This window comes from Cyprinodon variegatus, unplaced genomic scaffold (assembly GCF_000732505.1).
Source record: "Cyprinodon variegatus isolate N-32 unplaced genomic scaffold, C_variegatus-1.0 Scaffold113, whole genome shotgun sequence".
Lineage (NCBI taxonomy): Eukaryota > Metazoa > Chordata > Actinopteri > Cyprinodontiformes > Cyprinodontidae > Cyprinodon > Cyprinodon variegatus.
In genome coordinates this window covers 1,105,988-1,131,798 of record NW_015150566.1, presented here as the reverse complement: position 1 = coordinate 1,131,798, position 25,811 = coordinate 1,105,988, and the positions used below count along the sequence as shown (strand labels likewise).

The following is a 25,811-nucleotide window of genomic DNA, read 5'->3' as shown; positions in this document are numbered from 1 at the left end:
AAACTTCTTTTTTCATTGAGCTAAAGCTCCCTGATTGATTTATTTTTTTTATGATAGAATTTTAACAGAAACCAGTAAAGTTTATTTTTTAACAAGTTTAACTTGGTGCTTGGTTGATTTAAAACCCTTTAATCTGACAAAATTCTCAAAATAATTGCAGGTTCATATATAAAAACAAATATTTGTTATTTTTTAAATTTTAATCCAAGTTCATAACCTTACATTTCTGGTATATTTCATAGTTTTAAGCCTCATTAGATCTAATTAAAGGCTAAAATCTTGTATTTCTGGGACCACAAACACCAACTAAACTTTTAAGATCTACATTGAACTTGATCCATTCATTTTAAAATATAATCAATGCTGACTAAATGGTCATTAGCTGCTGTTTGGAATAATGGACAAGGATTTTAATGCAAAACATGACGAAAACTTAACAAGCTGCACTGCAATGTGCCAAAGACAGAATATATAGCTGGATCTCAGCCAAGGGTAGTTTATTTAGCAGCTGCTTTGACTGATAATAGAAACAAAAAACTGAACAGACACAAAAATACAGAGATTTTTTATTTTGCTGGGATTTCTTGTGATGTTTGAATAACCAGAGGCAATTTAGAGAGGAGCCTAACTTTTTCGATTTATAACAGGGTTTTGATTAATTTATTCTCTTCACGTTCTGCTGTCATTCAGCTTTTAAATACGACCCTGGCCCAAACCTCCTGTTTCAAATGATAAAACTGTGCCCTGATATGAGTGGGCAAAAACCTAATGGAAAGCATTAGCGATGATGTACTTTATCCTGGAGGAGATTGTTTATTTATGTGTTGATCAGTGTCTTGCAGTTAAGTAATCCCCGACTTTCTGTAATAATAAAGCAACAAATATGAAATGATGTTGAAGCCGATTTGTGTTTGCTGCTTATTAAGAGAAGTAAAAATGTAAAACAACTAAAGCAGATGTGTGCTTGTAGGTTACAACACACACGTGTCATGAATGCTCAATGAGGTAACAGAATCACCAGAAGTCTCGTTAGGAGCTCGTTAACTACCAGAGGAAATATTTATTGAAACATTATGCTGCTGCAGAGAAAGATTAATTTTTATTTAAGCTTTTACATGTTCTCACCTGGAGTGCAGACAATTGGAGAGGATGCTGTACCTCCTGCATTCAGGTAAAAATCGGAAAACAATACGAAGCCATTTGGAAAAATCATTATGCAAGAAATCTTGCAGATTGTTAGAATGTGGTAGAAACTGAAGGTTAAAGATGACCGCCAGAATACGGTGTGTCCTCTTCAGGAAAAAGAAACAATTTCCTGTTCAGCTGTAAAAACGGCAAAAAAAGAAGATGGTTTTCTACAGTAAAGATGAGACGGATATTACACAAGTATATGACTAAATCAAAGTCGAATTAAATCTACTGATTGTGTTTCTCAGTGGTAATTGCCTATTGATTAATCAGTTCCCTTGTAATTTCTGTTTTATTGTGTGCAGTAAGCACAATGAATCGGGATCGAGAATGAAACAGAAAACTCCCTGATTGCATCTCAACTTATAAACATCTTGTAAAAGCTGAAGTTCAGCTTGTGAAATAATAACAAAATCCCCCCTCTACTGGTCAGGTTTTAAGACATACCATTTGTTATCATTGTAGGAATATATTTGTTCCTGTAGCATAGTGTCTCTATCAGGCTTAAAGCAAGCCACCTCTGGGATGGTGAAAACTTGTCTTCTTTTAATCTCCATGAATTATTGAGGGATTACAGTCTTGAAGGAAACGTGGTACGCTTAATGGAGATGATTTTGTTGTGGTTTAGCAATGAAAGGAAAAGTGGTTGGAGTGTGGAAAGGACAAACGGAAAACTCATCCTTTTGATTCTTCCATAGTGCAGATCTTCTTTGCGTAATATCTACTCTCCATCTCAATTGCTTGTTTAGCAGATTATGGCAAAAATAAAGCTTTACTCTACTGTAATTTAACTTTAGAAAGAAGAAACAAGATCTTCCTTGTTTTTTTCTACAAGAGGAACAAGTTGTGTATTCTAGCAATGTCATCACCCTGCCTTTGTCAACATGCTCCTATAGACTGCAGATTGTCTGTTTAGTAATGTTGCAGTAAAGCAGAAATCTGATTTTCAGGTGATAATCTCATTCAGTGCATCCTTACCTATAAAGACAAAGTCTTTGTTCTTTAGAACCGAAGATGCACTGGCCACAAATTTGCAGCCAGTTGGTTTATGATGCACAGATTAAAGGCTATTTCAGTCTCAGAAATAAGTGGTTATTTACGTATTAAACATATCTCTTGCTGGGTTTGTTGTATTAAAATCAAGAAAATGTATTGCAAATGTATGTCTAGGATATATACTCAAAATGCTGATAAAATGTTTTGTTATTTTTCAAATATTGAGGCACTATTAGCCTTTATTTTGTTTATTTTAAAAAGTAGACTGACAGAAAACGGGATTAAGAAAGGGGAGATGACATGTGGTAAAGGTCAAAACGGGGAAAGTACACCAGCTGTGTTACTGTACATTGCATAAGTGCAGCAAAGCGGCATGCAAATGGAGTTGGTTATACCTGTGACAATATTTCATTTTAAAGAGTTAAATTATTTAAACTAGATGCATGATATATCCGTTGAACACCTTTATTTAATTTGTACATGAAATACATAATGCAAATTATTGCATTTGCAATATAATTGCAGTTTAGAAAAATGCAATTTACAAACTGCAGAGGCACTTAATTATAGTCACATTACATTTAACAAGAGTTACACACTTAAACTCTACCTCTCTAGCCCTTTAGGTGCCGGTAATACACGGAGGGAAAGATAGAGTTGCTGTTAGCACGCAGATCCATGCATGATGATAGTAAGAACTTTGCATGCAAATGTTACAGTAAAGTCCTGAAATAATATACTCTGGACATGCAAGCTTTCAGGGTCATCAATAAACTGAAAACCCAAAGGGAAACCAGATTTTGCTTAGTGCAAAGGAACACTGCAACAAAATTGCAATATTAGTTTAAAGTACTAGCACTTTTGATTTTTGGCTAAATGGTTCAGTCCTAGTTCTGTTCTGCTTTGCTTCATGTGATTTATTTATTTATCATTATTATTATTATTATTATTATTATTATTATTATTATTATTATTATTGCTCTATTTTCAAATACTCCTGTTTGGCAAGGAAGAAACAGAAAAACTAGATCAGGTGTCAAAGCTCCTCACCCAACAGCGCATAACCCTGCAGATGCTCAGGTGCATCTCTATAAAACCTAAAGTTCTTCTATCCTGTATCCTCAATCAGAATTTCTTTATAGATGTGACAAAGTGAAATATTAAATTTTTAATAAGATGTTCAAGACACAGATGTTAAGGTAAATAAAACATAGAATATATAACTGGTTATTTGACGGTTTATCCATATACTGTATCACAGATTACATTTCTTACCCATGTAGCAAAACTATTTCTCTGCACAGAAAACTGTTGCTGCAGAGGGCAAACGCTTCAGGTGTATTTTCATCTTAATAGTCCACATGACTACATGGATTACTTTTGCACCATATCTGCACCACCTGGGGTGTGTTTGTTTTCTATATCAGCTTTAATCCCTGTTATATGTTATCCAATCCGATGCAATTTTATTTGTTAAGCACTTAAAAACAACCCCAGCTGACCAAACTGCTGTACTGAAAAAAAAACAAAAAACATAAAACAGAACAGATAAAAAACAAAATGGCTAAAACATGGGTAAAAATAACATTCACACAATCAAATCAATAAAATTGGGTTAAAGATAAAAGGAATAAAAGATAACAAAAAAACGAAGAAAAAAAAAACACTGCCTTTCTATGAGTTACAAGCCAGTATATATGCATGTTGTATGCAGAATGAAAAAAAGGTGAACAAATATAAAAAGAGTCTATTTCAAAGTAGCTCCTCACATCTCTAATTGGACTGCATTTATAGAGAGTTTTTTTTAGTGATAATTAACACTATTACTAAAGTCACTGTTACAGAGTCCCATTCACCCAATCACACAAATGAACACACACATTTATAGAATTATACAAAGATCAAAAGGAAATGTGGGATTAAGCATCTGCACAGGAAGACAATGATATGTGACGGAAGGAAACTTGTAACCACAACTTTCAGACTGCAAGACAAGCCTTCAGAGTCATTCGCCTGCAAATACAAAGTAATGTTGAGTCACAGAAAAGTTTGATGACCCAGGTATGGCGTCATGAGATTCTGACCTGTGATCCTGTTAGGGTCCATTGAGCCGGAAACTGTCAGATAAGGCATGACTTCTGGATTCTTGTTGTATATTTAAGTATGATACACACATTTTCAGACCGTCTTGTTGTCACACCGATTGGGGTTGTTGCATAAATGGAAATCTAGTTTCATTTATTCTTCTTAGTGCGTCATAAAGCATGGCTTAGATATTCATCCGGCCCCATGAACTACCCTGATGATGTGTGATGTTTGGAAGAAGGTTTAGTTTTTTTGTTGCTGTTTGGTTTTATTACTATAACAGTTTTTTTTATTAAATTGTCCACAATGATGCCTGTAATGCGGCTGTGTCCACAAATTGCTGAGATCTTCCTCCCGTCTGTTGATAGCAACAAAAATGACCAAATCACAATTTAATCTGTTGACTCCTGAGATCGGAAAGAAAAAATAGTGTATTTTCGTTTCCTTGTGGATGTTATATTTATGTAAAACTTGTCTGACGTGCAAATGAACTCCACAGCAGTAAGCGTCAAGCTTGAATAACCTCCTAATCAGAGTGTAGAGCGTATCATTTCTGTTGATTGGATGGCTGTAACGACATAATGCTCCGTCCTTGCCTGTTTGCAGCGCTTCAGTCTGACGCATCCTCTGATGACTCACAAAGTTTTTCTAACAAATAAAACAAGGGGTGTCAATATAACCGTGGAAGAAACAAATGCAAATACAGTTTTTTTTAGTTTTTTTTTATGACTTCCTGATTTGCTGGAAATCGACAGGAAACACAGCTAGACTCTTGTCAAACTAATTATTTGGAGAAATAAGACCTCAGACAAATCCAGGACTCCTTCATGCAATACAAGCGGGGGTCTCAGTGGTCTCTGGATTAATAAATACACTAAATTATATTCACATCCTTACTTTGTTGAAAAGAGAAGGATTGAAATGAATGACTGGACTGGTTTTAGCTTCCTGTGGTTAAGTGGTTTCTGCTTTTTTAATTTGCACTGAAGAATCAAGTACAGAACATGTGAAGACTTAATAAACCCACACAGAGCGCATATTGCATTCATACAAATATCTGATATAGAGAGAGCACTGGTCGAATTTAGAAGAAAGACAGTACTTTTCCCTCTGACGTCTGTCTCACCAACTGATGAGGTTGTAAACAAACCTGTTTTTGACAGGGAAAGTTCACCCTAGTTCAGGTGTTTTGGGGTTTAGCACCAATTGGCTTCTAAAAAGCATCGTAGTTTGTTTGAATCAAGGATACTAATACTGTATATTAGATGATCCTCTTTATAATTTTTACAGATTCAATAGAGGAGAGTCTTTCAAATCTGGAAAAGGCTAGCAAGCATTTAAGCTTCCAGCAGTCCAGACTGCTTCTTGTTTTGGACATGATGTGCTGTTTTTCAATGAATCAGAGCACTTGCTAAGTCACCATCTGATTCCCCTCTCAGATGGCATCGTCTCATCTGATTCTGTGTAAATTATCCAGCAAGAGCAGGACAAAAACAACAAAAAACACTTTTTTTTTAAAGAAACATGTCAATAAGTTAAATAAATAGAAGCTGTAATCCCATTTTTTTTTCTTTTTCACATTTTATGATGTAGCAACAGCAATCTTCAATGGATTTTATGAGAAAAATCTCCAAAAAGTAGATGTTTCATATCAATTGGATGGCAGTGATAGCGTAGATTGCTTTCACTAGAACAATCTGGATTTTAATTGTTGATGTACTGTATGCCCATTCTGCTTAAATACATCAGCTCTCCAACTACGGATTTTTCTGGTGCGCGCCGACAGAAAATAAAAATGACTCTTGGATAGGTGTTGAAACAGAAAAAAAAGAAACAGAGTGAAAACCTGGCTGCCTTCCAATTTAAGCCTATTTTGGGTTCTGTTACAATAAGTTTAAAGGTTACCTTAAAATGGTCAGATAGGACAGGATTGTATGGAAATACTGTTATTACCTCACAACCCTTACAACAATCACTTCTAAATTGCCACCTTTAGTACACAGGGACTTTTTTCCACCTTGCATCTCATACCGTAATGTCTTTCCGTATCCCTCCGCCCCACTGGACTAACCTCTTCCTAGTTTTACAGCTTCTTGACAAATTAGATATATGTTAAAATAATACCATTGCTGTGCACAAATGTTTTCTGTAAATTAAAGGTATTGAGGAGGATTTTCTCAAATTTTTTAAAAGACCACCCCTCTCCACTTAAAAAAAAAAATGCACGTGTGAGAGCATGTGGTCCCATTCCTCCTCATGCATGATCTGTTTAAAAGTTGCTGTTCTCATAACTCATAGAAGCTTACTGTGTCCGAACGTCCGCCGTAACCCTTAAATCCCTCAATTACTATATAGAGTGGGGACTTTATAGTGAACTCAGTCAATTTACCGTTCGGACAGATGATCACTGCCCCGTTAGTCCACTGTTACTACTCGCCGCTGTCGGGTAGCGACAGCCTATGCAACAGTGGGCCGCTGTGACAGCAAATCCCATAATGCTTTGCGAGGAGAGCTCTCTGCGCAAAGCATTCCGGGATATATCTGCCTCTTCTGAGGCCATTCTTTTCTTCTCATACACTTTGTAGACACTGTTTCTCTTATGACCCTTGGCCATTTTAAGGAACTGCAGTGAGAAAGGTGAGCTTCAATGACTGTCTTAAACCGTAGCTCACCACAGATATATGCCTGAAAGTGCGCATTGCAGAAAAAGATGGCTAACGGGACGCACACATAGGACAGCCTTACGTAAACATATCACCAGAATGATTGACAATTAGGAGGACCACTTATTTTGATGATCCATACGAAAAAAAAAAAGGTTTTCCTGTATACCTTTAATGTGACTGTAGGAGTTTCGGATGAGGGAGGAAAAACGGGGGAAATAAATGACCATGGCTGTAATGTTGACCTGTTGAATGACAAAAGCAGTGATCTGAACAGTCCGTCTCTACACAAGGAAATGAAGGTCAGACTCCTCAATCTAGAATTAGCACATCAAAAAAAAACAAAAAAAAACTATGAAACAATTTCAGATATATAGAAAGATCAGGAGTGTAGCTAGCCATTTGGGTGCCTAAGGGCAAACATTGTGGGGCCCCCCTGCCAGGAACTGAACAGTAATACAGTGTATTTGTCAGTTTTTTAAGAGACCTTAGAACAAAGCCTCCTATACATAACATTTGATGGGTATAGATAGAATGACTGAATTGTAAGTCTCTCTTAGAATAAAACCTGTTCAAACTGCTGTCATTCACCATATTGTCTTCCCTGTGGAATGATCAAGTGCTAAAAAACAGGAAACTGTTTAACCAAAATGTTTTTTTTGGACAGCGTTGCTAGATGCACAGTTGATATTTACTGTTTGTAAATATCCAGTTTATAAGTTTTCCCTTAGTTTTTTAATATATGTGTTACTGTTAAAGTCGATGTTAGTGTTATTGTTTTGAACATCTGAAGGATGTTTGTCAGTGCACAAATGTAACTGAGATAATGCAAAGCTGAAAATTACTTTTACATAAAAAATCATTCAGTTTGTTGACTTGAGATCTCTGTGGACCATTTTTGCTTGGGGGAGTTAAGGTGTGCAAAGGTTTTAACAGCTTTTGTTACCAGTCAGCTCGCTCCGGAGGCAATCCAAGAAAAATTGAAGCCAGTTTTCTACTTAAAAACAAAATGTGGAGAGTGCCAACTTTCAACTGGTCATATTCTTCAATTCTTTTTTAATTTTCACAAGTTTGACATCATTGGAAAGCTCAGACTCCACTGTCTTAGGATTTGTAAATAGCTCAAAACATCCCGGGGTAGACTTGTTCCTGGTTTTGCAGTTTGATGTTCACTGATGTTCTGCATGCAATAAAGCAAAGCTTGACCAGCATTCCTTTAAGAAGACATGCCTAAAACATGCACTGTCTAGATGTACTAAGTTGATAGAGACATACCTATAAAGACATGAAGCTGTAATTTCAAATGAAGCTTTCCTATCCTATGAAATCTCAATGAATGAATTGAAAGTTTTTGAGTGTTACTTGACAAAAGATGGAAATAAGATGCTTTTACCAGAACATCTTTAGACCCAGTAAAAAAGGCATTCAATTTTAATTCTGATCAGCTTGTAAACCAAATATTTACCTGCATGGTCGACCAGTTTCATGCAACACTGCTTCTGCTTTGTGGCTTTGAGATTTAGGCCTCTGCTCATCCACCCACCAAATTCTATTTTTTTTTTCATTAACATGCCAAGCAGATCACATACAATTACATTCTTATCTGAAGGCAGCAGATGGATTTTTCTTTATTTTTTTTTACACAATACACTGTATTGTATGTAGTTTTGTGTGGCTTTCTTGTAGTTTAATGTTTGAGGTGAGACTGCCAAATATGATGTTTAGTAGTCTACATCTTTTAAAAGCAAATAAGTAGAGTGATTTTGGATTGATTTTTGAGGCCCCTAAATTTCAGATGTTTTCCTTCATAAGTGAAATAAATTATACTTTTTCTGACTTGCCTCTGGTTATTAGCAGGGGAGTTTAATGGAACAACTTAACATGGACAGCCGCTTATTTTACTGGTAACCGTTATTAAAGATAAAGGGGTTTTTCAAGCTTCCACTCTGACTGGTTCATGCATAAATATTTTAAATTTGTCTGGTGATTTTCAAATCTTCAGAGACAACAATCATCAGGATAAAAAGAATTGAGCATAGAACAGATTTGATGGTTTAGTGTGTTCTCTTTATGACCAAATAGGGGCTGTTTTTTAAGGATGCCACTATGCAGCCTACACTGAATTAAAGGAACCAAAGGAAGATGACCGTGGATGATATTATTTTTCTGCAGAGCAAACCTAAAAGCAAGGCATAAATATCAGCGAGTACACATTATGGTTAATGAAATAAACAATGATATTTGAATTAGTTCATTTGAGCCCTGATGTATTTCTGAGGTAAATGCTCCTGCATTAGCTATGATGCACACTCCAAGTTATCAATTTTATTCTTGAATGCTTTATTTAATTACATATAAAATTGAACAGTCATTTCAAAAGAGATTTGTTTTGATCGATGTATTATATGCATGCTGGTCTGTCTTTGTATTTGCATTTGAGAGAGAAAGGCCCTTCGGTAATCGGCTTGTTTACCGCAGCATGGTGTCATGTGAGCGGCAGGTGGGTTGTGCCTCTGTTGTAAAAACAATATTCCTCTGAATCTAGAAAAATAAAGCTCTTTGACTAAAAGCACTTAATGAAAATGAATGGTTGTGTGTTTACATTGCGATCATGGATTGGGTCACGCTTTATTCCTCATGTGTCTGGGTTAGGTTTTAAATGTGGTTCATTGTGGATAAAAGAAGTCGGTTCTTGGTTCTGAGCTCTACTGGTCCAGGTGATTTGGGTTTAAAAAACTGGACCCTTGCATATTAAAAACAGGGCTGCTCTGCTTACTGGCATTGCTCATAATTAAGAGATAATAGTCTAGCATGTTGTTATGGAATGTTGCTGGCTCGGTTTTCCTCAGGAAAGAAAACATGCAGTAGTATATACCCGAACTGGACAGTCCAACCTGTTGGATTTTCCCAATTTGTGATCATAAGGGTCCATGCATGGCAGGAATCTGAAGGCAGAAATCAGAATTTCTATCTTGCCATGTAAACCATCATCATCAAACCAGCTAATGGCACTGTTGAGAATTAAAATAAAAAATGTTCTTCTGTGAAAATAAATGTATGCATACGCTGAATGGGCTGCAGGGATAGATGTTAAATTGTAACTTAAACATGCATCTATTCAATACACCCTCTAACTGAAAAATTCCCCCAAAGTGAGCAGTGCCAAGATAAACAGCCAACCGTGGGGATGAGCAGAATTCAGTTAAAGGAGGGTATAATCTAATGTGACTAAATAATCTCATTATATAAAACAAAGATGCTGTATTGTCAAATGGGTAAGAAAATGCTCACCTGAGAAATGCTGTTAATGAAATCCAGCTATGCTCGTTCCAACTCTTCACTTGCCGTGGTGCCTGAGGGAGACTGTTTTATAATGGTTTCCATTTGTACCCAGATTTTGGAAAACCGTGTTGAACAGTTTTGTCATTTTTATGTTTGTAACAGTGGACAGAGGGGCCTTATGCAAATAATATTGTACAAAACGCGTCCACAAGTAGAAAAGGCTAACAGCTTGGAGATTAAATTAATTGACTTTCCAGCTCCCAGTTACAAGGACAGTCGAATTAACCTGTTATACTTGAATTTGCCATTTTGATTATTACACAAAGCAAACTTTAGTAGCCACTCTACAACCCATGGGGGGCAGCACTAAGACAGTTTAACCTTATGCAGATGAAGTTTACACAAAATAAAAAAATGTGCACATTAATAAAAAGTTGGCACCATAAAAGCACACTTTTTACAGCTAATCTGAAAAAAAAAGGGTGGTTTGGAGTTATATTAATCTTTAAATATCCCCTTTAAGGTACCATACCTGCAAAAAACCAGTCCCTAACACATGCTACAATGAAGTAACATACTATGCACCAAGTGTTAGTCCTGATATTTTTTAATTAATGTTTTTTTCTCTCACATGGGAACAGACATAAAGTTGCACTTGCTTTTGCATTCATTAACTTGCCAGCTTTTGCAAATTAAGCTTCTGCTTCAGTGTACTGCAACATTCATATTTTCATCATTGTTTTGAGTTCTTCTCCTGTCTTATCCCTTTCAGCATCCATTATTTTATGCACTTTTGCTTAATGTCTGACCTTTTGTCCTTTTTCCACACCCTTACTGGAAAGAATAATTTTTGTTTAATTGAAGCCAGCATGCTCAATATGCTACTGTACCTCCAGTTACAGGGCCTTATGGTAAAAGTTATTAACAAATAGACCAAAAACAAAATCTAAAACACAGAAATAATATACAGTAAGCCCAGAGGGTGTCTTAATTTAATGGGAAAGCCTTTGTAACAACAAGAGCACCCTACTGGCATAGAAATTCAAAGTGATAGTACAGTACATGACAGGGCTACTTCAAATAGGTGGTATTTTAGTTTGAGTGTCTTCAATCAAAATAGGACAGCAGAGTTCATCCTTGAGAGTTTTACAGCCTTTTTGCTGCTTCCTGGGGTAATTGGTCTCAAGTAGTGGCCAACATAGTCAGAGTAATACAGGCTGGCATTAGGCCAGCATGCCTAAATCTTTTCATGCTGCCTGTGTTATTTTTTTAATATAGTCACTATATATTTAGCTTTGTAGCTAATGATGTAATCTGCAGGAATGCAACTGTCTACTGTTACAGGGACTTTTGGTGAAGATGGTTTGGAAGCTGTAAAAAGATTAATCTTTTATTGCTCTGTTAAAATCTCATACAGACAATTTTGCTTTTGATTATTTGGCTATTTACTACACAGAAAGACCCATGGTCACCATCTTTTGGCACAGTCAGTTGGATATTTAAGTTAATAATCTTACAAAATGTTTGACTCTCAAAAAGGACCTGTGAGAGAAAAGCAGGCCAAACTTTGCAGGTTCTTAACCAAAGTTAAAAGTATGCAGGATGTGTTTTACATCAAACATTTCAGCAATTGTTTGCTTCCAAAAAGACTCACAATAGATTTATTTTCCAAAGCATATTTATGGTGGTAGGTAGGAAAACTGTCCTTGCTTCTCAAACAATCAGTTGGCATGTAGATGTATCTCTGTGACTTTAAGAGGCCAATCTTTGCTTTAGTTCTCCGTTTAGATCACCTAACTGTTCATAGTGTTTGGTGAAAAGATAAACTGCCAACTTATTCAACCTCGTTTCTGAAAGTCTTACTTCTTTAATTCCCTTCAGTCACTGATCTGACACAAAATTTGGGCTTCTATAGATACATTAGCCCCTTTACTGGTGCTATTCTTCTAAATGATGAAGATCAGCACATATTTTCTGCTTGGCCAACAATGTTATTACTTGTCCCATTTTTTGGATTGGTAAAAAGCAATAATTCTCCTTGTCGCATATTTATACCCCAAGGAGGGGGAGCTAGGCTTCCATAGCATAATTGATACAAAGAGTAAATCAAAGTGACTTACTGGGAAAAATATATTTGAGATTACAAGCAAAAAATAACACAATAAACACAATATATATGCACCTGGAACACCATAAAAACATGAAACTTATCACATGAAATTATAACCAAAAGAAACAGGCAGAAATGCATTGCTGATTTAGTCTTTAAAATCTGATCAACGTAATGTTTAAATTTTCCCACTGATTACATGGATTCAAATTAAAGGGCTTGATTTTAAACATAAATTGCACTTTCTTTGATATTTTAACTAAAATCAGCCTCAGTGCTTCATTTTATTCAAACGCTAAGGGACCAGAATCAAAACTCTTTTAGTCTCTTTTTTGTTCATTTTATAAGTATTGTTTTTTTTTGTTTTTTTTTATCAAAGCAAGGATTGATTTTTCCAAAATATGAAATGTGAAATTAAACAGGTTGAATATAAGGAATCAAATGCAAAGGCTTTCAATAAATTTTTTTAGTGGTGGCTATAAATGTAGGGGGATTTCAAGGTGGAACACTGATTAAATTAAAAAGTTGTCAAAATCATTATCTTTAAATTGCACAGAATACATGATAAAGGTATGAGATCTGCACAGATGGTTGAGTAATCCTGCTCTAAGTAGAAAGTGCAAAAACGTTGGATCTAAATAAAGTTAAACAATTTTTTTTTATGAAAGTTATGTAATTCTGAAAATCTATTATCCAGTCTTGGGCTATTCGGTCACATTTCCGTACATCCAGGAGATTACTTACAATTTAAAGCAACCAACAATTTTGAAATAGTAGAAATGACCCAAAATCTTGTCAGAATAAGTGATTTTACACACCAGTTCAGGTCCAGTGTCACAGAATGAATGTTCATGTTCATTCTCCTCTTTGACCACATGGTGGCAGCATGATGCCATCCCAGTTCTCTGTTCTGTGGGAACCAACTGGTACCTGTGTTGATACACCAGAGTCATAACCACTGCATCAACCAGAGCTTTGCTCTATTCAGATCATCTTCTTCACCATCCTTGGACACTCTGATAGGAGAGGAAAGAAGCCTTGCCCTCCCTAGTTTCTGTCTGCTCAACTTTCCACTGCCTAACAATCACTTGAAGTTTAGGTCATCATGCCGTGCTGAACTGACTGGTTCTGTTCCGCTCCTAATGCGGCTGTAAGATGGATGGGTGGGAGAGTAAAAATGATTAATGTACATAAACAACAGCAACCGCACTGAGATGGGGTTTGGAGGAGTGTTGCTTAATGTAAACTAATTTCATCACGTTATTTTTCATCTCCTGCGTTATTGGATTCATTTTATTCATTAAACCAAAGACATTCGGACTCCATTTTATTCTCCAAATACTTCTCAGTAGACCTGGCAGGCTTAGAGGTATATATAGCTTTAGGGCATCAATTCCTTTTTGAATACTTTTTATTTTTTTATATATACCAAAAGTTATAAGTTAGTTATGCAGACATGCAATTATTTTCACTGCAAAGGAAAACCAGTTATTGGTATAAGATGTGTAAATCTCATTACAGATATATTTATTCAATATAACCTTCAATATGAGTACATTTGGGGGAGACAAATACATATAACTTACATCTGTTTTTTTTTTAAATTGATATTATGTACATTATTCTACAGATGAGAAAAAGTTGGATTTTTAAGTTCTGACATACTGTAACTATGAGGTATAAATGATGAGATGAAACAAAGGCTAATTTCTCTTGGACACTCTTCAAAAAGGAAGTAACATGAGAACGTTCTGTGAGCGTTGATTTTAACCAGGATGTAGCTCCTTGCCTGAAACTATTTCTATCTACATTCAGAGCAATATTTGACAAACAAGGCTGGATGAGGAACCAGGTTTATCTAGTCTCCACAGCAGTCAGCAGGATGGTACCAAGGAAGCAGAGAGGTCTCTAAGAACTGGAGCCAAGAGTGACATCTTAATGTTGCCAAGTCTCATATTTATTCTGTATTTGATTATTACACATCCGAATCAGTGGGTTCCAATGATTGTGGAGGGTGTTTGCTCTAAATACTTCTTTATTTAGTCCCATTCATGCCCATAGCCTCACTAAACAGCAGACCAGAAACTGAAAATGGTTTCTTTTCAATTTCTTGGCCACTTACTTCTTTTCTGGTACCATTGGGGCCCACATTTCTTTTTATTGATCTGCAGATTCTGTCCGTTAATAATGTGCTACAAATAATATATAAAAAAAACTTTATTCTTTTTGATTTGTTTAAGATGTGTCCAAGTTATGTTCTGATCTGTGACAGCCTCATCCAGTTTAACATTTAAATATTTTCGGAAGGTGTCAAAGGAAACTTGCTGTTACTCTCACTGGATGGTAATTCAGGAGATAATGCTTGCTTCTACCCACTTTGTTTATTTTTTCAGCAGGTTCTGATTTCAGCTCCACTCACACTCTCTTCTTTTTCCATTCAAAGCGAGAGGAGAAATTCATTGTTTGTGTCCAATGTGTAATCTAGCAAGCTATATGGAACAGGCCGCCTCTCAGCAGCTGTTGGTCTGTTATGGTGATGGGGCTCTTGGCAAGGCCCTTTTCTAAACAGAGGCCCACACACTGGCTATGTGAAGGCATTTCACATGCCTGTGAGCTTGCAGACTTAGACCCCCTGGAGCCATCTGATCACACTCCACCCAGTTGCAGAGGCTCGATACAGCAAAGCATCAACAGACGAGACCCCATCTCTCTGCCATTTAATCTGTTGCTGCTCTGTAGACACAGCAGTACTGAGTTCATACACTGTGGACCTTTAGGTTCTTTGGGACTATTGATGCTCTTCCTAATAAACCAAACAGATGGCATCATAAAGCACTTTTATTTTCTTCTTTTTCTTCAAATTTAATGATTTAAAATTTGCTTTTATTGGGATTTTACAAGATAAACAGAAATGTTAAGGGGGAGGAAAATGACATTTTTCTCTTCACTCTTACTCTTTAGATTACATTTGTACATCTTATAAAGTATGTTTCTATCTCCTTTGCATTTTTTTAGTTTGAATATTCACATATTCTTTTTTCTAAATAGCTTAACATCAGTCAGAATAGATAGAGAGCATCTGTGAACAGCAATTTGAAATCTTAACTTCAATGCCGGTTCTAGAAAATGATCAAAGGGTCGGCCAAAAATGAATGGGCAAAAAAACTGGTTCAGGATCAGCCTATACTGATCGCAATGGACCTATAGCTGCATTTTCTAAATAAATCACTGAAGACAGAGCAGATTTTCATGAGGCCCTTGCTAATTAACCTACGCACATAGTTATACCCAGTGATGGGACTAACGGCGTTGAAAGTAACGGCGTTACTAACGCCATTACCTTGTTTTAGTAACGAGTAATCTAACTAATTACTTTGACTGTAACTATAACGCAGTTACCATTGCAGACACCCTGTTAGTGCGCGTTACTCAGGTCGCACAATGAACCTTTTTTCATGATAGGACTCGTGCGCATGCAGCTGCGTGAAGCTGACACCCCACCCACGTCAAAAAGCTCTGCAAATAGACTGAATGGTTAGTACAACGTTAGTGCAGATTTGTGCAGAAAAAAATATTGTTTGTGCTACTTTTGTTTAAGAGATATTAAAGATTATTTTTTAGGTCATCCAGAGGTGCGCGCCTTGTCATGAGAGAGGGTAGGATGAGAATGGCTGATGTATAGTGAGATTCCGTCTGTCAGTTGGGTAGGTGGGTGTTTCTGCTGGCGGGTGTTAACGTACAGCACACACAGAGAGATGGAGAGTGAGGAGGATCCAGCAGCAAACAGCGTTTTCCACATGGAAATACCGGTGTCACGTCCACACAGCGCAGGCGGCACGATTCACCGCGCAAGCGACAGCAAATGCGCATGCTCGCTAAAGGCGCGCAACAGTCGCCCTGTGCTCGTGCCACAGGAGAACTATGGAGAGCGTGAACGATCAAATGAAAGGGAGAAATCTGGATGGATGGATGGATGGATGGATGGATGGATGGATGGATGGATGGATGGATACTCTGCCTTTTCAACCTACTGTATTTTTTATTTTAAACATTATTTGATGGCCTTTGTGGCAGGGATGGAGATCCATATTTTATGTCACACGCAGAGTATAGATCTTGATAGATAGATGGATTGATAGATGTTGCAGTATCTATAACAACCCAAACACACAGGATCTCAGAATTAGACATCCCCAGTTATTAATTTCACCAGATGTAATTTACGTTGAGTTGCAATAAATGCTAAACTCTCTGCAGGTCCTTTTCTTTGTCATCCACTCTATTCAGCTGGCTTTGGAAACACCCCGCGAGAAGGTGGGGGCTGGGTGGTGAGGGTTACGGGGGCGAGAAACGCAAAAGTAATGCAATAGTTACTTTTACTAGTAACTATTTACTTTTATTGTGGAGTAACTCAGTTAGTAACTCAGTTACTTTTTGGGAGAAGTAACTAGTAACTATAACTAATTACTTTTTCAAAGTAACGTGCCCAACACTGGTTATACTAAGAATTTCTGATTCTACATAGTCAATACATTGAATGAATTACATTGACAAATCTTCCTCATAAACTTTAAAAACTATTTGTTAGAAGTACATGAATTCTTTGATTGTAATATATTGTTGTAGAGAATAAATTGCAGTATTTTTATTGCCAGTTTTTGCTTAATTTCTAACTTTAAAATGACAAAGTACGGCATTCTACATCATTGTATCACTGCTGCCACCATCTGGTTCGGAAGAGAACTGCTTGTTCCAGCGGTGGTGAGTGTGGGCATAGGGAGGCCTGACCCTCCTGGCCACTCCTCTCGATCTGCCACTGTTTTTCTTAAATTATAAATTGGATTTAAGAATCTAAAACCTTGATCTAAATCAGTCCATCGTAGCTCCGGAAAGCGGGATGTTGATCCCAATCTCTAGTCCTAAGCCTCCAACAGGTTTTCTTCTAAGTTATCCATCAGCTCTGACCAGATCACCAATCCATGATAATAAAAAAAAAAAAAATTCCCACAGTATTATTTTGCCACCACCGTGCTTCATATTTATGCACATGCCTTCTCTATTTACTTCCTGGTATCTTTGAATTGTTTCTCCTGGATTTTATGAGATTATGGGGGGCGAACTTTATTCCACTTGCTGTTGGTCTAAACATAAACTTGAAATAACGAACATAGAAGTTTCTGTTAACTGTTGTTTAGTGTTTCATATGATTCCGTATTTCCATTTTTTATACTGGAGCCTTTTTTTCTGTACCATCAGCGTTTTTGTTCTATCTTCTGCTTCCCTGATTAAAATCATTTCTCAGTGTTGCATTTCTGAGAGCATACTTGCTAGTATTTTGTCTGCACCCCCTCCTTTTCCCCACAATGTTTATTTGCTCGGTACCCACTGTATTTTCAAAGTAACCCTGCACAAAACAAACTACGCCCTTAGCTTCACCGCCTCTCTCCATCTGCCCTTCACCCATTCCATCTCAGGCAAGTTCCTTTCCTTCTAAACTCACGTTTCTCTCCCACTCCGCCCCACCTGCGTTCTTCCATTCCCACACTCATCTTTTATAGCCTTCTGTGCCTTTTTTAAGTTAGCTTTTACTTCCTGGCCTTTTTCTTCTTTTTTTCTACTATTTTCTCTAACTTGGATGTTATTACCCAGCTTAAACTTGGGGCGCCTTAAATGTATTAAATTTATTCATAATTTCTGAACATTTTCTCATTTCCTTTGTTATTAGATTAATAGATTCAGTTTGCTGTAGCAAGAATTTGTCTAATAGACTGACATGTGATAGCACATAATTTGAAGTTCAAGGAAAACTGTATATCGTGAAAAAAAAAAAATGTTTTAAAGATTTAAAGAGAAATTATGGAGTTTTCTAATGATAATGCCACCGCCAAAACACAGGACTGCTCATTCTCGTAGCATGTTATTTTTTATTTCACCTTTTTTTTTTTTTTTTTTACGTTTTTCACTTTACCTGTAGTTGCCATTTGTTTCTGAGTTTAGCTGCATGCCGGACGTTTCTGAGTATCCACAAAATACACCTTGAATTTATAACACTTCGATTGGTTGGACCCATTTAAGATGGACGATCTTGATTTCACATCCGCCAAACTGTGCAGTTGTCTTATTTCAAGTGCATATTAACTAATTATCTTATTGTAAGAGTGAACCATCAGCAAACCATCTAATTTACTTACTCAATTTAAGTGTAAATACACATAATTTAAGAAATTTTATGTATTTCTAGATTGTTTTTTTAAGTGAAGGGACCTTAACACAGGCCAACCCTAAAAGATGAGGCTGCGGAAGGCTTGGGGTGAAATTAGGGTGAGGATTAACCATCCAGCAGGGAGACGTCCTTAAACATCTAGACATAGCAGCAAGTGTCTGGTTTTTTCGTCTCCGACCCCCAAGAGTGTTCCCTCAGTGTGCCCTCAGATCTGTACAGGTCTGCTAATGGTAATTTGGGTTTGCTGAACTAAAAGCATTAATTAATTCAGAGTGAAAACAACAATTTCATGTATTAGAGCGGCCCAGTCAAAGTCAGGGCTTAAGTCCAATAGAATTTGAGGCAGAAATGGAAGTCTGATGTTCAGAGATTATCTTGAATAAATCGGTCAAGATCTTTAACAAAACAGAATTGGGGGAATGAAAAACTAAGTTTCAGGATGTGCAAAGTCGAGGTGTACGTCTAAAGACTTCCTGCTGTTAGAGAGTGGGAAATGTGAGAATGTCTGGGAAAAAAACTCAAAGGAGTATCAATATGTTAAAGCTATGATTAGAACTTAGATATTTATGATCTAGCGCCCAAAGATGCAGCCTGAATCACTTTCTTCATGAGGACCAGGTCCCCTGTCACCCCTTTCTCCCATCCTTACCTCCTTCTCTCCTTCCATCCCTCCCCTCTGCAGTGGTCCAGACTCCCTGTCTGCGCTGACACTGCCTTTAATAAGCGGGGAGCGGGGCACACTGTTTATTTGTGTGGCGCAAGGTTAAAAACTTCCCCCTTAATTGACATTCCGGTAACACTTTTCAATAATGGGGCGAGCAATTTCCTTGAAATTGATGTGTGACCACCACAAGAAAAAGAAGAAAAAAAACACTGCTTCTAGGTTTCACTCACCCATGGATGACCTATGCTTGTGCTGCGTCTTTGTCTGTGAGTGTTTGCTTGTGTCAGCGTGAGAAAATGCATTGGCAGGCAACAGCAACGGGGTTTTTATCCAAAAGAAGACACACAGTCATCTCTGCGCTCTTTTCTTCGTGTACGTCTGTTTTTGTCAGAGTCTGACTCTTGATTTTTTATTCAATTTATTTTTTTTGGACTATTTTTTTGTCATTTTCCTGAAGTTATATTTCTATCCCCACTAGGTTATATTTAATTGAGTTATTCCTATTTGCCACCCACGCACATGACTTGATAGCTATTGAGTATAAAAGTGCACAAAAAAAGGTAAAAACAAAAACAGAAAAAAAACCAAGCAAACCAAAAAATATCACATTTAACGCAGCAAAGCCTATTTTCGCTCTGCTCTGTCAGCGTCTGCCTGTGAGAAAATATGCAAACACAAACAGTGCTGCACGCTGGCCTAAACGGTGGCCACCAGATAGGGGCTTGTGGTGTAATGATGGTTGGTGTTAAATGCATTCGCATGTGTCAGGAAAAGGGGGGGAAAGCAGGAGACAGGCCGTAAAGGACAGTACGTGTCAATAAGTAGATGGAACGGGTGTCATAAATGCATGAGTGTGATGGTGTGTGTGTCTGCGTGTGGCTGCAGGCCGACGCTGCCTGGATCTTGGCCTTGTCATTCTGTCTCCCACACACCCTCTGATGTGGTCTGAGGCTGCGGCTTTTCGCTGCGGTGGGGGGAGAGCCGCCACACACACTCACACTGTTCTCACATGTCTGTGGAAACACACATAGCACGGTGGTATGCAGTCACATTCTCAGAAATGCAGACACACACATAGCGAGCAAACGTTCACACGGACACACACACACATAGAGTTGGGCCCCCTTAAAAGATGCAACAACAAGATGTCGGGCTGCCGATATGTCTGAAAGGATGCCGGAGCATGCCGATTGGTTAACACGCAGCACAAGGCGTAGTGCTGGTGGGCTCCCACAATAATCGGTTAGTTAAATCATATCAAAGGCAGATGTTGGGTCTGGTCCCATCAGTCTGTGTGTTTTTATTGAGTGTCTGCGACTGAAAATGAGAAGGGGAGCACTGATATGCTGCTAGACCTCAGAAACGTATGTTTGCTAAAAATGATCGCATCGATGTGAACCTTCACTGGTTTGCATGTATGCAGGATATGAACCAGGCACGCTGGCTAATCATTGCAGTGGATCTCAGGTGTGTCCAAACCACCGATGAAATTAAAAGATTTTGTTACATAAGTGATGAAAAGAGGCTTGTCTGTTTGGGAGAAAGCATAAAAACAACTTTAAACTGATATTTAAAGTTTCAGTTTTCAGTAATTTTTTTGTACAAACCTGCCATCCATTCAAGTTTATTTCAGTGTCAGTTTGTCTCTTCGATGTCTTTAGGATTTGTTTGTTTCTACCCTATATTTTGCACATACTCATTTATATCCCAGGAACTATTTTGAGACCAATTAATGTTTTTGAGCTGTCAGAAAAAGCAGGAATACCTTGAATACCTGCAAACTCCAAGCCAAAAGAGCTCAGGCTGAGATTCAAACTACAGCCTGGCGGATAGTGGATTTTAACTAATCCATTAAGCAGCCCCACAGCTAATACTATCATTCTTACCTTGAGAAAATACTCGACAGCAGTTTCATTATCTAAACATGGCATTTACACAGAATGAATAGAAAAAGCAGAAACTAGTCAGGAAAGTTGGCAAAAACATTAAGGAAATATTGAAGAAGTTGCAATAATTAATGGCAATTTTGGTATTTTTTTAAAAAGTAGTCATAGTCTCCTTTATTATCTGTATCTGGATAAATAGTGAGCAGAAAACATCCAAACTAGACAACATCTAATGACAAATGTGAGTTCTTATGGCTGCTCTCTTAGTCAGGAGTCACTAAAGCGAGTCATTACGACTTGTAATCCTTTTTGAAGCAACTGTTTTTAGGCAGAGCCGGTCCACTACACCTTTCATTACAAATGATGTCACTGACAGCACTGCACATCACAGAAAAATCAAAGTAGGCCCTATAAAAATCATGCTCAGGTTTTGCTTTCCTTCAGATGAAACGTAGGCTTTCTTGTCAAGAAACAGTTTGAAATAAAAACAGTTTTTATGCACAACCGTAAGATGTCTAATTGAAAGCTGAGGATGAAGAGAGGCTTTATTTTCCAGCACAAGCCAACCAACAAAATATCTTCAAGTTTTGGAGTGGTCAGGGGTCTGCAGCCTGTAGCTCTACAGGTGGCTCTTAAGACCTCCTCAGTTAAACCTCCAACTCCTCAGTGGGTGTTATTAACTTTGACCATAAATTATAAAGAACCAACTATTGCTTTTTTATACATAAATTCTAACAATTAAGGATTTTAGCATTATTTTCCCCTTAAACTCTTTAATGAAATAATACATATATATTTCCAGAACAGAATAACAATAAAAGTGCAATGTTTCATTTCGCTGGATAGAGGTAGGTATAAATAAACTAAAATTGAGAGAAAGTTATTGGAATCACATTAAAAGAGCTGAAAAGAGAAAAGTGAAAATGAAAGCTTGAGCAAGTCAAGATTTGTTCAGTATTCTTTTTGTATTTCTAAAAATATATTTAATCAAAAATATATTTTTTGTATACAGACAGTTATCTCTTAAAGCCTCCATGATTCAGAAGCTGATGAATAACCTAAACTTTGATTGTTAGGCAAAAAGTGTCAAGTGTACATTTCAGACCATGGTAATATCATTTAGACAAATTCAAAGTTTAAATACAGATTACAATACAACAATACAATACATATGAAGATTTATCCGGCAGAGTTTCAATTTGTCATTTAGAAATCACAATCACTTAGAGAAAAAGTGATATATCTTAACATTAAACATACGTTAAACTGTTGGCATGTATTTTCTTAGGATCAAACTAAATAAATAAATGCCTATCACTTTTGTAAATAAAAAAAATAAAAAATTTTAACAGATAAAATATTTAGTGATTAATTTAGATCAAACCCTGAACTTTAAAAAGCTATTAAGACTCAATTAACTCAGTTAGATATAATTCATCATCATTTAGTCATATCAGAAATACCTTACCAACTGAAGCATCTTTTATATACTTAATTGCCATGATCATTACTCACATTACCAACTGTTTGTCTTGCTGGTCTCAGGCCAACACTCATACCTCTGTTAGATCAGGCTCTGTTGATACTCGATTAAAAAAAAAACCCTAAACTCTCCATTACTATCACGGTAATATCCTCAGTAAATACAAAATCCTTAGTTTGATAATATAATCTTTTACACGACTTGAAGAACAGTTTTTAAAATAGTTGATGTTACTGCTCCAACCCAAAGAAATGATTAATTAAACTTTATTCTGATTAAGCAACTTGAATATCTCACTCCACGACTAACTAATTGTTCCGTTCCCCATCAGTGTGTGAGGGACCATCAGACAGTGGAGTCTGAAACTGGCTGTAGACAGAAAGATGTTCTCCACTAATCTGAAGAAGTATATTCTTGCTCACCTCGCTGCTGGAGGTTCTTTTGTTTTCGCTCTGCATGAATTAAAGCTACACAAGTGCCTTACACAAAACAACATGACATTGAGTCTGGTTCTGCTGGAGGTTTCTTCCTGTTTAAAGGGAATTGTTCCTCTCCACTGTCGCTACAAGCATGCTTGGTGTGAGGGATTGCTTTCGAGTCAATGAGTCAATGCTATCAGCTGGTTTTCCTTCAATAGAAATCTTTAAATCAGTTTGAATGTATGATCTGGTTGAATTGTCTCTATAAAGTCCCTTGAGATGACGTGTGTTGTGAATTGGCGCTACATAAATAAATAGAGTTGAACTGAGTTGAAATCCATTCTAAACAATCCTTAAAGGCTGCACCACGTGTGCAGGAAAGGGTGGTGAACTTCCATATTTAAATATCTTGTCAACTTGTGGCTCTAAATCACATATGGATAATCTGACTTGCTAAAAACTTAAAATAAGTGATATTTAAGACCCTATTTAGAGGTCCTCTATTGAAATTGAACTTTAACTCAACTGTGCCCCCTATGAAATATAAACAGCTCTATCTCACTGTTGCACTTTTCCAAATTTTACGTGCATACTAATTGAGCATTATTAAAAAATTTAACTCTGGGATTTGGTGAAATCACCAGTTCCAACCGCTAAAACAGGAAATAAGAACTGCTGTTAGGTAGGTCATATGTGACCTAAATATTTACTCTGTTGTTAATCTTTTGCTTTGTATGTTTCTGCACTCTTTATTTCTTAAACTGATTTTTTTGCTAATCTGGATAAAAATTAACAGGCAGAAGAAGTGTCATCTTTATGTAAACATTGAGGCATACCTAAAACGAGGCCAAGAATCAAACTGAGCGGTGAGTGCTGGAGCTTTATCGTAGATTGCTGCTTTTTCAGTAGGCGTCTGTTCAGCATCCCTCCCTGAGCCTTCAGAGATGATTTAGACAATCAAATGATTCCACAAGACTGCTGGCTGTCTGGTTTCCACTGCTGTTTATGAAGCTGAGAAGATTATGCAAAGATAGACAGCAATAATACAACCTCATCATTCATGCCCTCGTTGTCTCAGGCATCTTAATTTCATCAATCTAGTTTTTAAGCACTGATAAAGTAAATATATTTTTTTGTCACTAGTTTTATGCCAACATGCTTCTCTGTTCTCTAAACATCGTTTAGAATCCGAGCTGCAGACTGTAGTTACACACATTGTTTTACACAGGATGTCCAAATGGCAGCCAGTTATTAAAAGAATTGACAGTATTTATAAATAAAGGCATACACACTGTTTATAAAGCCAGATGAAAACAGGGATTCCTACAGCATGTCTGTGGAGTAAACTAACATACATCAAATCCCAAAACAGAAATTGTTTTATTGTGTTTTAGCTAAGCCATCTCTTCTGGGGATAAAAAAAATTAGATAAAGGATTAGTAAATACATAGTATTCACTGGAAAGCTAACTGAACTGAATCTGAAAAGAAATAGTGATATTCAAGCTCTGTTACACAAGAGGACAATCAACGTTTTAATCTCGTTCATCTGTCATATTTCATTTTTCCCATCCATTACAGACTGAAAGCTGTGTTTTCTCTTCTGTCTATTCAACACAATGTTGCTAGGGGGCTTGTTGTTTAAATCCTCCTCATTGTTTACACTTTGGTCCTTCCCTCCAACTTTGAAGGGCAGCCAGAAGTAGTTTCAACATGGAACTTACAAGATTTTAAGCGGTTGTTGATCTTCGTGAGTCCAGCTCCTGATGGAAGGTTTTTTCTAAGGTTATTTGATGTATCTTACTGGCTTTTTTTTCTTTCTTATTTGCTTTGGAAGATGCTTCAGTGGTAGAAACAAAGAAGTGGTGCCGAGCAAGCACAGTTTGGTACCGGAACTAGCTTGGTGGGAAAAAAAGACAGATTTTAAATCAGTTTTCTATTGCAAATTTAGTCATTTTATTGTTTTACTGCTCTGTCTTGGTAAATCTATATTTTCTGATAAATATTTGTGTAAAAGTTAAAGATAGTCATGTATTTCAAAAGGTATCTGACAGTTGAATTGTTTAACTCCTATTTGGCCAAATGTACTGTTTCTGTCTGTCTTGATAGCTACGTGTCCTCCTCTGGTTCATCATTGTGTGGTGTTCCACAGGGCTCAGTTCGGGGTCCTCTCCTTTTCATGCTGTACCTCCTCCTTATTGTCCCTTTTTTTTTAAAGAAAGATGGCATTTCTTTTCACTGCTACTGTATGAAGATTACACACAAAATTATGTCCCACTGAAGAAAGGGGGGAGGGGTGGCCTAGTGGTTAGGACGCTGCGCTTGGATTCCAGAGGTTCGGAGTTCAAGCCAAACCCCTGCAGACCCCCACTCCCTGATCAAGACCCTTACCCCCACACTGCTCCCTTGGTGCCTCGCAATGGCCGCCACCTGCTTCTCTAAGGGATGGCCTAAATGCAGAGAGTGAATTTTTGTGGGGGCATGGTAGCCTAGTGGATAGGGCATAGAGCTTGGAATCCAGAGGTTCTGAGTTTAAGCCCAACTCCCACAGACTGCCACTCTGGCTCCTTGAGCAAGACTCTTAACCTCACAATGCTCCCCAGGCCCCGCTAATGGCAGCCCACTGCTGGGTCAAATGCAGAGTTGGTATTTGGTTGTGGTGTACTTGTGACAGTGTAATGAGAATAAAACACTGAAGAAAAAAAACAAAACAATACAAAAAAACCTCTTTCTTAATTCTCTTTAATCTTTTCTTTTACGCTTGGAAGCTTGGATGTCCCTAAATTTCTTAAAACTCAATGAAGACAAAGCAG

The 25,811-nt window shown here is 37.2% G+C and overlaps 1 protein-coding gene across 1 annotated transcript in view; it reads left to right on the top strand.

Moving 5' to 3' along the window:
- The window catches only part of LOC107084992, a 164,557-nt gene that overhangs the window by 28,868 nt on the left and 109,878 nt on the right, over positions 1–25,811 (top strand). The window lies entirely within an intron of this gene.